Source organism: Salmo trutta, chromosome 12 (genome assembly GCF_901001165.1).
Source record: "Salmo trutta chromosome 12, fSalTru1.1, whole genome shotgun sequence".
In the NCBI taxonomy this organism is placed as follows: domain Eukaryota; kingdom Metazoa; phylum Chordata; class Actinopteri; order Salmoniformes; family Salmonidae; genus Salmo; species Salmo trutta.
The window spans coordinates 41,417,696-41,432,021 of NC_042968.1; the positions used below are offsets into that span (position 1 = coordinate 41,417,696).

The following is a 14,326-nucleotide window of genomic DNA, read 5'->3' on the forward strand; positions in this document are numbered from 1 at the left end:
AGACAACGGTGTGATGGACAGCAGATACAGCCACAACACTTACCTATAGACAACGGTGTGATGGACAGCAGATACAGCCACAACACTTACCTATAGACAACGGTGTGATGGACAGCAGATACAGCCACAACACTTACCTATAGACAACGGTGTGATGGACAGTAGATACAGCCACAACACTTACCTATAGACAACGGTGTGATGGACAGCAGATACAGCCACAACACTTACCTATAGACCACAGTGTGATGGACAGCGGATTCAGCCACAACACTTACCTATGGACAACGGTGTGATGGACAGCAGATACAGCCACAACACTTACCTATAGACAACGGTGTGATGGACAGCAGATACAGCCACAACACTTACCTATAGACAACGGTGTGATGGACAGCGGATTCAGCCACAACACTTACCTATAGACAACGGTGTGATGGACAGCAGATACAGCCACAACACTTACCTATAGACAACGGTGTGATGGACAGCAGATTCAGCCACAACACTTACCTATAGACAACGGTGTGATGGGGAGCGGATTCAGCCACAACACTTACCTATAGACCACGGTGTGATGGACAGCAGATACAGCCACAACACTTACCTATAGACCACGGTGTGATGGACAGCAGATACAGCCACAACACTTACCTATAGACCACGGTGTGATGGACAGCAGATACAGCCACAACACTTACCTATAGACAACGGTGTGATGGGGAGCGGATTCAGCCACAACACTTACCTGTAGACAACGGTGTGATGGGGAGCGGATTCAGCCACAACACTTACCTATAGACCACGGTGTGATGGGGAAGTGGTGTGGAGTTCTACACCCCTTCAGTAAACATCACCTTCAAAGCCATCTGCTGTTAAACCTTCACAACAGGAAGAGGAGTGGAAGTCACCACCACGACAATAACAGGGTTATGTCCCAAAGTGCACCCTATTCCCATACGCAGTGCTCTACGTGTAATAAGAGGATCTGGTTAAAAGTAGTGCCCTCATTTAGGGAATAGGGTGCCGTTTGGGATGCAAATCAAGGTGTCCATTCCACCTCTTTCCAATGTCCTACAGGGTATTACTATGCTGATAATAAGTACATACTATATTGAGAAATGAATCAATGTTTTACAATCTATTTGTGTTATAGCGTGTATCTCTCCCATTTGTTCCAATTGACGAGCCACTTTTACTGACGCCTGTCTCTGAGTTAATGAATGAATCGTGTGATGTCCACACCTGTCTCTGAGTTAATGAATGAATCGTGTGATGTCCACACCTGTCTCTGAGTTAATGAATGAATTGTGTATTGTCCACACCTGTCTCTGAGTTAATGAATGAATCGTGTGATGTCCACACCTGTCTCTGAGTTAATGCATGAATTGTGTATTGTCCACACCTGTCTCTGAGTTAATGAATGAATTGTGTATTGTCCACACCTGTCTCTGAGTTAATGAATGAATTGTGTATTGTCCACACCTGTCTCTGAGTTAATGCATGAATTGTGTATTGTCCACACCTGTCTCTGAGTTAATGAATGAATTGTGTATTGTCCACACCTGTCTCTGAGTTAATGAATGAATTGTGTATTGTCCACACCTGTCTCTGAGTTAATGAATGAATAGTGTGTTGTCCACACCTGTCTCTGAGTTAATGAATGAATTGTGTATTGTCCACACCTGTCTCTGAGTTAATGAATGAATTGTGTGATGTCCACACCTGTCTCTGAGGTAATGAATGAATAGTGTGATGTCCACGCCTGTCTCTGAGTTAATGAATGAATTGTGTATTGTCCACACCTGTCTCTGAGTTAATGAATGAATTGTGTGATGTCCACACCTGTCTCTGAGTTAATGAATGAATTGTGTATTGTCCACACCTGTCTCTGAGTTAATGAATGAATTGTGTATTGTCCACACCTGTCTCTGAGTTAATGAATGAATTGTGTGATGTCCACACCTGTCTCTGAGTTAATGAATGAATTGTGTATTGTCCACACCTGTCTCTGAGTTAATGCATGAATTGTGTATTGTCCACACCTGTCTCTGAGTTAATGCATGAATTGTGTATTGTCCACACCTGTCTCTGAGTTAATGAATGAATTGTGTATTGTCCACACCTGTCTCTGAGTTAATGCATGAATTGTGTATTGTCCACACCTGTCTCTGAGTTAATGAATGAATTGTGTATTGTCCACACCTGTCTCTGAGTTAATGAATGAATTGTGTGATGTCCACACCTGTCTCTGAGTTAATGAATGAATTGTATATTGTCCACACCTGTCTCTGAGTTAATGCATGAATTGTGTATTGTCCACACCTGTCTCTGAGTTAATGCATGAATTGTGTATTGTCCACACCTGTCTCTGAGTTAATGAATGAATTGTGTATTGTCCACACCTGTCTCTGAGTTAATGAATGAATTGTGTGATGTCCACACCTGTCTCTGAGTTAATGAATGAATTGTGTATTGTCCACACCTGTCTCTGAGTTAATGCATGAATTGTGTATTATCCACACCTGTCTCTGAGTTAATGCATGAATTGTGTATTGTCCACACCTGTCTCTGAGTTAATGAATGAATTGTGTATTGTCCACACCTGTCTCTGAGTTAATGCATGAATTGTGTATTGTCCACACCTGTCTCTGAGTTAATGCATGAATTGTGTATTGTCCACACCTGTCTCTGAGTTAATGAATGAATTGTGTATTGTCCACACCTGTCTCTGAGTTAATGCATGAATTGTGTATTGTCCACACCTGTCTCTGAGTTAATGAATGAATTGTGTATTGTCCACACCTGTCTCTGAGTTAATGCATGAATTGTGTATTGTCCACACCTGTCTCTGAGTTAATGAATGAATTGTGTGATGTCCACACCTGTCTCTGAGTTAATGAATGAATTGTGTGATGTCCACACCTATCTCTGAGTTAATGAATGAATTGTGTGATGTCCACACCTGTCTCTGAGTTAATGAATGAATTGTGTGATGTCCACACCTGTCTCTGAGTTAATGAATGAATTGTGTGATGTCCACACCTGTCTCTGAGTTAATGAATGAATTGTGTGATGTCCACACCTATCTCTGAGTTAATGAATGAATTGTGTGATGTCCACACCTGTCTCTGAGTTAATGAATGAATTGTGTGATGTCCACACCTGTCTCTGAGTTAATGCAATACTGTGATCCATTAAAGAAGCAATAGTCCATTTCCACCATCACAATCTTCTATCAAAACATTTCACTTCCTTATTGTCATATGATAGCACTATGTTTATCTACTCTTCTGAAATCATCTGCATTTCCTGTGATTTGATTGGTCTACCTCCCGTGATCGTCACCAATGCCCTCCCACCGTTCTACCTTGGCCACTGTGCTGTGGTGAAACAGGAAGTTAGTTGTCTAGTCAGCGTGGGTCTTTGTATTGACTGAGAGGGGCTACACCACAGTGGATAGATGCCAGGTCTGAGAGACACCCTGAATCACAGTCATGGAGCTCAGCTCACCTTACACCCTTTTAATCCTCTGTTGGGGCGAAGAGCACGATCTGTCATGGAGACACACACACACGTGTGTGTTGAACATGAAAGACTGAAGCCATGAATAGACCAGATCCCCTGTTCTTTCTCTCTGACCTGTGTTGTTAAGGCCGTGTTCCAGGTGTTATGCCCAGCGAGGAACAAGGCCCTGATGTAACACACAGCCCAGCGAGGGACAAGGCCCTGATGTAACACACAGCCCAGCGAGGGACAAGGCCCTGATGTAACACACAGCCCAGCGAGGGACAAGGCTCTGATGTAACACACAGCCCAGCGAGGGACAAGGCTCTGATGTAACACACAGACCAGCGAGGGACAAGGCCCTGATGTAACCACACAGCCCAGCGAGGGACAAGGCCCTGATGTAACACACAGCCCAGCGAGGAACAAGGCCCTGATGTAACACACAGCCCAGCGAGGGACAAGGCCCTGATGTAACACACAGCCCAGCGAGGGACAAGGCCCTGATGTAACACACAGCCCAGCGAGGGACAAGGCCCTGATGTAACACACAGCCCAGCGAGGGACAAGGCCCTGATGTAACACACAGCCCAGCGAGGGACAAGGCTCTGATGTAACACACAGCCCAGCGAGGGACAAGGCTCTGATGTAACACACAGCCCAGCGAGGGACAAGGCTCTGATGTAACACACAGCCCAGCGAGGGACAAGGCTCTGATGTAACACACAGCCCAGCGAGGGACAAGGCTCTGATGTAACACACAGCCCAGCGAGGGACAAGGCTCTGATGTAACACACAGCCCAGCGAGGGACAAGGCTCTGATGTAACACACAGCCCAGCGAGGGACAAGGCTCTGATGTAACACACAGCCCAGCGAGGACAAGGCTCTGATGTAACACACAGCCCAGCGAGGGACAAGGCTCTGATGTAACACCACAGCCCAGCGAGGGACAAGGCTCTGATGTAACACACAGCCCAGCGAGGGACAAGGCCCTGATGTAACACACAGCCAGCGAGGGGACAAGGCTCTGATGTAACACACAGCCCAGCGAGGGACAAGGCTCTGATGTAACACACAGCCCAGCGAGGGACAAGGCTCTGATGTAACACACAGCCCAGCGAGGGACAAGGCTCTGATGTAACACACAGCCCAGCGAGGGACAAGGCTCTGATGTAACACACAGCCAGCGAGGACAAGCTCTGATGTAACACACAGGCCCAGCGAGGGACAAGGCTATGATGTAACACACAGCCCAGCGAGGGACAAGGCTCTGATGTAACACACAGCCCAGCGAGGGACAAGGCTCTGATGTAACACACAGCCCAGCGAGGGACAAGGCTCTGATGTAACACACAGCCCAGCGAGGGACAAGGCTCTGATGTAACACACAGCCCAGCGAGGGACAAGGCTCTGATGTAACACACCAGCCAGCGAGGGACAAGGCTCTGATTGTAAACACCAGCCCAGCGAGGGACAAGGCTCTGATGTAACACACAGCCCAGCGAGGGACAAGGCTCTGATGTAACACACAGCCAGCGACGGGACAAGGCTCTGATGTAACACACAGCCCAGCGAGGGACAAGGCTCTGATGTAAACACACAGCCCAGCGAGGGACAAGGCTCTGATGTAACACACAGCCCAGCGAGGGACAAGGCTCTGATGTAACACACAGCCCAGCGAGGGACAAGGCTCTGATGTAACACACAACTCTCAGCGTCTCAAAGAAACCTGTCTCACTTCTTCTATTAACTTCATAAGGATCCGACACATAAAAAATAAATAAAAAATTCTACTAAATTGATGTAGCCAAATCTAACTGGCTGTAGCTCAGGACCTGAAGTAAGGATATGCATATTATTGATACCACTTGAAAGGAAATACTTTCAAGTCTCAAAAAGCTGTCTCCCTCTTCTATTAAGAGCACCGTGAGTTGTGACACGGTCCGTTGATGGCAACTGAGATTTAATAACAGCGCCTGATAAAAATACTTTTTATTGTTAGGGAGGACCTGTTGGTCCCTCCATTAAAGAGACTGTCAATGTTCAGACTGAACCCTTAACTGACGCAGGAGCTGTGAAAATAGATTCAACTGGTTCAATCTAATGGCTGTCTAGTAGCGCCATCTATTGACTACAGAAAGTATAGCAACAAGTAATGTCTATTTTAATGGTTGTGTCTGTCAGAACCAAATTCCATCCTTCCTTTGGTTTGTTACCTATTGTCTTAACCTTACCAGTATGTCTGGAGGGGTAGAAGATGGTGGCCTGTATCACATCCTCACCTAACTGAGGTTTATTTCAATCAATGAAGAGAGGTAATATGGTGAAGTGAATCAAGTCTGGTCATTTAGATATAGCCTCAGCAAGAGAACAGAGACATGTTACTGAAGAAAGAGAGTAGTGTTCATCAGATGAAATGTTCGGGTTTTTTTTCACCATCTCCTGGCAGAATTGTGGTCAAATCATGTTCTACGTGCCATATAGAGAGGCTTTCATCATGGGGTCTGTCCAACACAGCGATAAGAGTTGTGTGTCTCGCTTGCTTGTTTTGTAACATGATCCTCAATCCTTCTGCAATAATACAGTACTTGATGTAGAAGTCCTTTACTACTGTCCTTCAGGGAAGATTCACACACTTTCACTTCTGAATCCCCCTCTTTTCTATCGTTTTAAATAAATCATCCATTCTGGTTCCAGAATGGAATGTCAGTTTTAAATAAATCATCCATTCTGGTTCTGGAATGGAATGTCAGTTTTAAATAAATCATCCATTCTGGTTCCGGAATGGAATGTCAGTTTTAAATAAATCATCCATTCTGGTTCCGGAATGGAATGTCAGTTTTAAATAAATCATCCATTCTGGTTCCGGAATGGAATGTCAGTTTTAAATAAATCATCCATTCTGGTTCCGGAATGGAATGTCAGTTTTAAATAAATCATCCATTCTGGTTCCGGAATGGAATGTCAGTTTTAAATAAATCATCCATTCTGGTTCCGGAATGTCAGTTTTAAATAAATCATCCATTCTGGTTCCGGAATGGAATGTCAGTTTTAAATAAATCATCCATTCTGGTTCTGGAATGGAATGTCAGTTTTAAATAAATCATCCATTCTGGTTCCGGAATGGAATGTCAGTTTTAAATAAATCCTCCATTCTGGTTCCGGAATGGAATGTCAGTTTTAAATAAATCCTCCATTCTGGTTCCGGAATGGAATGTCAGTTTAAATAAATCATCCATTCTGGTTCCGGAATGGAATGTCAGTTTTAAATACATCATCCATTCTGGTTCTGGAATGGAATGTCAGTTTTAAATAAATCATCCATTCTGGTTCTGGAATGGAATGTCAGTTTTAAATAAATCATCCATTCTGGTTCTGGAATGGAATGTCAGTTTTAAATAAATCCTCCATTCTGGTTCCGGAATGGAATGTCAGTTTTAAATAAATCCTCCATTCTGGTTCCGGAATGGAATGTCAGTTTTAAATAAATCATCCATTCTGGTTCCGGAATGGAATGTCAGTTTTAAATAAATCATCCATTCTGGTTCCGGAATGGAATGTCAGTTTTAAATAAATCATCCATTCTGGTTCCGGAATGGAATGTCAGTTTTAAATAAATCATCCATTCTGGTTCTGGAATGGAATGTCAGTTTTAAATAAATCATCCATTCTGGTTCTGGAATGGAATGTCAGTTTTAAATAAATCATCCATTCTGGTTCTGGAATGGAATGTCAGTTGAGTCCAACAGTATACTCGGTAGCACTTATGTGTAAAATGGCAGAAACTCTCAGTTGAAATCATACAGCCTCTTACTTCTAAGGTTTTATTTAAATTGACATCGACAGTACAGGCTATACGTCGTCAGAAGCAATGCTTGCCCTATCTAACCCACCTGGTTCCTATTGGGTATGATGACGTATTGATGAACACTCAGGGAGAATAGGGACTACAGCATTAGAGGATAGGCCCTAAAAGCAATAATACCATAAATAAGTAATTATCAATATACTCTGCATGAAGAAAATACATTGTTGTTTGTTTTAGTAGAAAGCTATTGTTTGTTGCTTTAGGGCTCAGATGTAATCTGTAGCGCTGAAGATCCACGCTATACCAGGATTTACATTTAAAGGCAATGTTCCTGCGTTTGTGGGAAACTCCATTCACCGTAAATGCTGCATATGTCGACTCAATCCACAAATCACCTTCTAAATGTCAGTGCCACTATGACGAGGATCTTCAGCGCTGCAGATTGACTACATCCCTCTCTTCAGATGGTTTGTTAAAGTGGCCCCTCTTAAACATGTCCCAACGTTGTGTTTACACCTGTGTGTGTGTGTGTGTGTGTGTGTGTGTGTGTGTGTGTGTGTGTGTGTGTGTGTGTGTGTGTGTGTGTGTGCGTGTGTGCGTGTGTGTGCGCATCTATGTGGCTACATAATAGTGTTGTCTTAGACACCCCAGGTTTTATTAGTGAAGGATATCGTGGTCAGTCAGAGAGGTTTTATTAGTGAAGGATACCGTGGTCAGTCAGAGAGATTTCATTAGTGAAGGATACCGTGGTCAGTTGGAGAGGTTTTATTAGTGAAGGATACCGTGGTCAGTCGGAGAGGTTTTATTAGTGAAGGATACCGTGGTCAGTTGGAGAGGTTTTATTAGTGAAGGATACCATGGTCAGTCAGAGAGGTTTTATTAGTGAAGGATACCGAGGTCAGTTGGAGAGGTTTTATTAGTGAAGGATACCGTGGTCAGTTGGAGAGGTTTTATTAGTGAAGGATACCGTGGTCAGTTGGAGAGGTTTTATTAGTGAAGGATACCGTGGTCAGTTGGAGAGGTTTCATTAGTGAAGGATACCGTGGTCAGTCAGAGAGTTTTCATTAGTGAAGGATACCGTGGTCAGTAGGAGAGGTTTTATTAGTGAAGGATACCGTGGTCAGTTGGAGAGGTTTCATTAGTGAAGGATACCGTGGTCAGTCGGAGAGGTTTTATTAGTGAAGGATACCGTGGTCAGTAGGAGAGGTTTTATTAGTGAAGGATACCGTGGTCAGTCAGAGAGGTTTTATTAGTGAAGGATACCGTGGTCAGTTGGAGAGGTTTTATTAGTGAAGGATACCGTGGTCAGTCAGAGAGGTTTCATTAGTGAAGGATACCGTGGTCAGTTGGAGAGGTTTTATTAGTGAAGGATACCGTGGTCAGTCAGAGAGGTTTTATTAGTGAAGGATACCGTGGTCAGTCAGAGAGGTTTTATTAGTGAAGGATACCGTGGTCAGTAGGAGAGGTTTTATTAGTGAAGGATACCGTGGTCAGTAGGAGAGGTTTCATTAGTGAAGGATACCGTGGTCAGTAGGAGAGGTTTCATTAGTGAAGGATACCGTGGTCAGTAGGAGAGGTTTCATTAGTGAAGGATACCGTGGTCAGTAGGAGAGGTTTCATTAGTGAAGGATACCGTGGTCAGTAGGAGAGGTTTCATTAGTGAAGGATACCGTGGTCAGTAGGAGAGGTTTCATTAGTGAAGGATACCGTGGTCAGTAGGAGAGGTTTCATTAGTGAAGGATACCGTGGTCAGTCAGAGGTTTTCCTCCCTTGTTTTCTTCTCCTCCTTTCTGCCATTTTCACACTCAGTCCATCTCACCACATCTCTAGCATGACAGTAGACTCTCCAAATCACTGTAGTCAAACTGCATTCTCAAAACTAAATGAAAGTAACTTCAGCCATAACCGAATGTCAAGCAATAATGATATCAATGTTGGATTTTTTAAATCTTGTGTATAGTCTCAAATACTGCATGTCGATAAATTCTAATGTATCACACTTGACTTTTATTTTTTTGTTCTCTTCTATATTCTGAATTCTGTGTTTTATTGTCACGTTCATGTATAACTAGTTCTGTTCTCTGCTTCTGTTTAAACTCACCGGATGGAATTACCTATAGATTCTGTCTATACAACATACTGCTTATAGATTCTGTCTATACAACATACTGCTATAGATTCTGTCTATACAACATACTGCTATAGATTCTGTCTATACAACATACTGCTTATAGATTCTGTCTATACAACATACTGCTATAGATTCTGTCTATACAACATACTGCTTATAGATTCTGTCTATACAACATACTGCTATAGATTCTGTCTATACAACATACTGCTATAGATTCTGTCTATACAACATACTGCTATAGATTCTGTCTATACAACATACTGCTATAGATTCTGTCTATACAACATACTGCTATAGATTCTGTCTATACAACATACTGCTTATAGATTCTGTCTATACAACATACTGCTTATAGATTCTGTCTATACAACATACTGCTATAGATTCTGTCTATACAACATACTGCTATAGATTCTGTCTATACAACATACTGCTATAGATTCTGTCTATACAACATACTGCTATAGATTCTGTCTATACAACATACTGCTTATAGATTCTGTCTATACAACATACTGCTATAGATTCTGTCTATACAAACATACTGCTTATAGATTCTGTCTATACAACATACTGCTATAGATTCTGTCTATACAACATACTGCTATAGATTCTGTCTATACAACATACTGCTATAGATTCTGTCTATACAACATACTGCTTATAGATTCTGTCTATACAACATACTGCTATAAGATTCTGTCTATACAACATACTGCTATAGATTCTGTCTATACAACATACTGCTATAGATTCTGTCTATACAACATACTGCTATAGATTCTGTCTATACAACATACTGCTATAGATTCTGTCTATACAACATACTGCTATAGATTCTGTCTATACAACATACTGCTATAGATTCTGTCTATACAACATACTGCTATAGATTCTGTCTATACAACATACTGCTTATATATTCTGTCTATACAACATACTGCTTATAGATTCTGTCTATACAACATACTGCTATAGATTCTGTCTATACAACATACTGCTATAGATTCTGTCTATACAACATACTGCTTATAGATTCTGTCTATACAACATACTGCTATAGATTCTGTCTATACAACATACTGCTATAGATTCTGTCTAGATGTTGGAACATTGCTGCGGGGAGACTTGCTTCCATTTAGGTTTTAGTTGGGTAGATAAGTAGAACGTGAGATTATTTTAGTTGTTCTTCAGGCGTGTGATGCTAGGTTCCTTCAGTGAGCAGACCCTTGGGTTCTAGACCGTTGTAGACTAAGCCACCTTGTTGGTTCCATAGAGTACCAACGGGTTGTAGATGTTAAGACTAAGTGATTATTATTCCCGGCTGGTACCTGTATCAGTGTGTCAGCCTTGGCTGGTTGGGACTGTATTTATTTTATTTGTAAATGTCACGTTGTTAGGGGATGAAACTGTTTTATACAGAGTACTGAACCACAGAGTTTCTAGTCTTTAAAAAAACGTGTTTGTTGAAATTATTATTTGTATTTTTATTTAAACCTGTGTAAAGATGTGATTTTGAAAGCCATTTGGTTGGAGCTGAAGTACTGGACTGACTGTCTATAACTCATCAGACCTGACCAACATGGCTGGTTACTGGACTGACTGTCTATAACTCATCAGACCTGACCAACATGGCTGGTTACTGGACTGACTGTATCTATAACTCATCAGATCTGACCAACATGGCTGGTTACTGGACTGACTGTATCTATAACTCATCAGACCTGACCAACATGGCTGGTTACTGGACTGACTGTATCTATAACTCATCAGATCTGACCAACATGGCTGGTTACTGGACTGACTGTCTATAACTCATCAGACCTGACCAACATGGCTGGTTACTGGACTGACTGTATCTATAACTCATCAGACCTGACCAACATGGCTGGTTACTGGACTGACTGTCTATAACTCATCAGACCTGACCAACATGGCTGGTTACTGGACTGACTGTATCTATAACTCATCAGACCTGACCAACATGGCTGGTTACTGGACTGACTGTATCTATAACTCATCAGATCTGACCAACATGGCTGGTTACTGGACTGACTGTATCTATAACTCATCAGACCTGACCAACATGGCTGGTTACTGGACTGACTGTCTATAACTCATCAGACCTGACCAACATGGCTGGTTACTGGACTGACTGTATCTATAACTCATCAGACCTGACCAACATGGCTGGTTACTGGACTGACTGTATCTATAACTCATCAGACCTGACCAACATGGCTGGTTACTGGACTGACTGTATCTATAACTCATCAGACCTGACCAACATGGCTGGTTACTGGACTGACTGTATCTATAACTCATCAGACCTGACCAACATGGCTGGTTACTGGACTGACTGTATCTATAACTCATCAGACCTGACCAACATGGCTGGTTACTGGACTGACTGTATCTATAACTCATCAGACCTGACCAACATGGCTGGTTACTGGACTGACTGTATCTATAACTCATCAGACCTGATCAACATGGCTGGTTACTGGACTGACTGTATCTATAACTCATCAGACCTGACCAACATGGCTGGTTTATATCAATTACAATGACATGTCAGGAATATTAGAACTCTATGGTCTCATAGAAAGAGCATCACAAGATGAGTCTCATTGCTCAAAAAATAATCAGGAAAATAAGTATTGAGCTATTACATTATGAGTGATGCACTTCCTGTTCTATAGCCTCTACACTATGTACTGGAATGTGAGCTTTGAAAACGGTTCATTAAATTCAGTACTGCTATTGAGTCTGGAGAGGCCATAGTTTCCTATACAAAACAAAATAAAACTGATTTTATAACCATTCAGACTGAATACTCAATTACTATCTTCAAAATACTGCTATGACATCATATCAGTTCACTCTGGCTGTTCATAGTTATTTAATGACTGTGTTGTCTATCCAGGGCTGTATGGTTTAAAATAATAGACAATCTATTTCAATGTTGTTGTTTTTTTTCTAAAATGGATTACATGTGTGTTTTAGTTCCTTTACAATAACAAGTCTTCACGTGTTTGATGGAGAAAGGAACATAGAACATAACCTTTGTTAATTAAATTAGAAAGATGTAAAAAAAAAAAAAAATAGTTTTTTTAACTGAAGAACCATCTACAGCACAGTGGGGGGGTTATGTTTTGATGGTACGTATTATGCTACTGATCTTTAAGATAATGACATGCGGACATTTCTATTTTTAATCCTGCTCTGTTTCTTTTTCTGAGTCATGAATATATATCATGTAAGTATTTTTTTTTTTTTTTTTTTTTGTAAATACAACACTGTAAAAGAAAAATAATGTAAAGTTGTCTTTTTAAATACTTTTCATTGTAATATGATGAACATTGTTATATTGCACTTAAGAAAACAAACCTGTATTGTTTTAATATTATGACTTTTTATTAAAAGTGCAATGGACACATCAGTTCTCGGTGTGTGTAATGTGTGGTTGTCCCAGAATTAAAATGGCAGCTTTGAGAGAAGCTAGCAATCATCCATTTCCTGTCGTTATTTTGTTCAATATATAGTGTATATAAAGTATATGTTATTATATTATTATTTTATGTATTATATATAATTTGTTATACAGTGAAATATAGTTAGTTTGACAGATACTATGTCCATGTTATACTAATTTGGCTAAGTTAACACGTTCAAGACCCCTTTTTCTCCTCAATTTTGTGATATCCAATTGGTAGTTACAGTCTTGTCCCATCGCTGCAACTCCACTGTACGAACTCGGAAGAGGTGAAGGTTCGAGAGCCCTTGCGTCCTCCGAAACACGACCCTGCCAAGCCGCACTGCTTCTTGACACACTGCTCACTTAACCCGGAAGCCAGCCGCACCAATGTGTCGGAGGAAACACCTTCCAACTGACGACCGTGTCAGCGTGCATGCGCCCCGTCCGCCACGGACACCACTCGGGAGGCCTAAACAATGTATTTTAACAACATTTTACACAAATTAATGTGCCCTATTGGAATGTAGCCTACTGATTGCTACTTTGGTATTCTTGTTCTTGCTTTAATAAGGAGGAATGTATCCACAGTAGCCTTTAATAAGGAGGAATGTGTCCACAGTAGCCTTTAATAAGGAGGAATGTGTCCACAGTAGCCTTTAATAAGGAGGAATGTATCCACAGTAGCCTTTAATAAGGAGGAATGTATCCACAGTAGCCTTTAATAAGGAGGAATGTATCCACAGTAGCCTTTAATAAGGAGGAATGTATCCACAGTAGCCTTTAATAAGGAGGAATGTATCCACAGTAGCCTTTAATAAGGAGGAATTTGTCCACAGTAGCCTTTAATAAGGAGGAATGTGTCCACAGTAGCCTTTAATAAGTAGGAATGTATCCACAGTAGCCTTTAATAAGGAGGAATGTGTCCACAGTAGCCTTTATAAGGAGGAATGTATCCACAGTAGCCTTTAATAAGGAGGAATGTGTCCACAGTAGCCTTCCAACAGTATGTGCTTGTCCTGGACATCAGAGGTGGATTTCTCTGTTAATCCTGTGGTCAAAAGGCAACGTAGACACCCCAGGTATGGCGTGTCTTGTTATTCATATTTAAAAGATACTTTGCCCTTATTAAGGGCCACCGTAGTACCACAAATCCTCAATACATTATTACTGTAATACATGTATACAGTTACTGACTGTCACATTATTTTTATTGTGAATTAAAACCTTACACAATAAAACCTTGAAAATGGTCTTCTAATTCTGTGGTCCTGTTTAACCCAGCAGAGGATGCAGAAGCACGAGGCCCTATGCAGTATTGCCCCATTACATTACACTGAGCTTGGTAATGCTGCGTTCAGAACAAAGTGGGAAGTTAGTATTTACCACATACGACTGGGA

At 41.5% G+C, this 14,326-nt stretch overlaps 1 long non-coding RNA gene across 1 annotated transcript; it reads left to right on the top strand.

The window, feature by feature from the left end:
• The first annotated feature begins 6,742 nt into the window (after positions 1–6,742).
• On the top strand, positions 6,743–12,965 carry LOC115203552 (uncharacterized). The gene is made up of 2 exons (XR_003880199.1): positions 6,743–7,967; positions 8,005–12,965. It is a non-coding gene; the product is annotated as an uncharacterized LOC115203552 (long non-coding RNA).
• Positions 12,966–14,326: the final 1,361 nt, after the last annotated feature.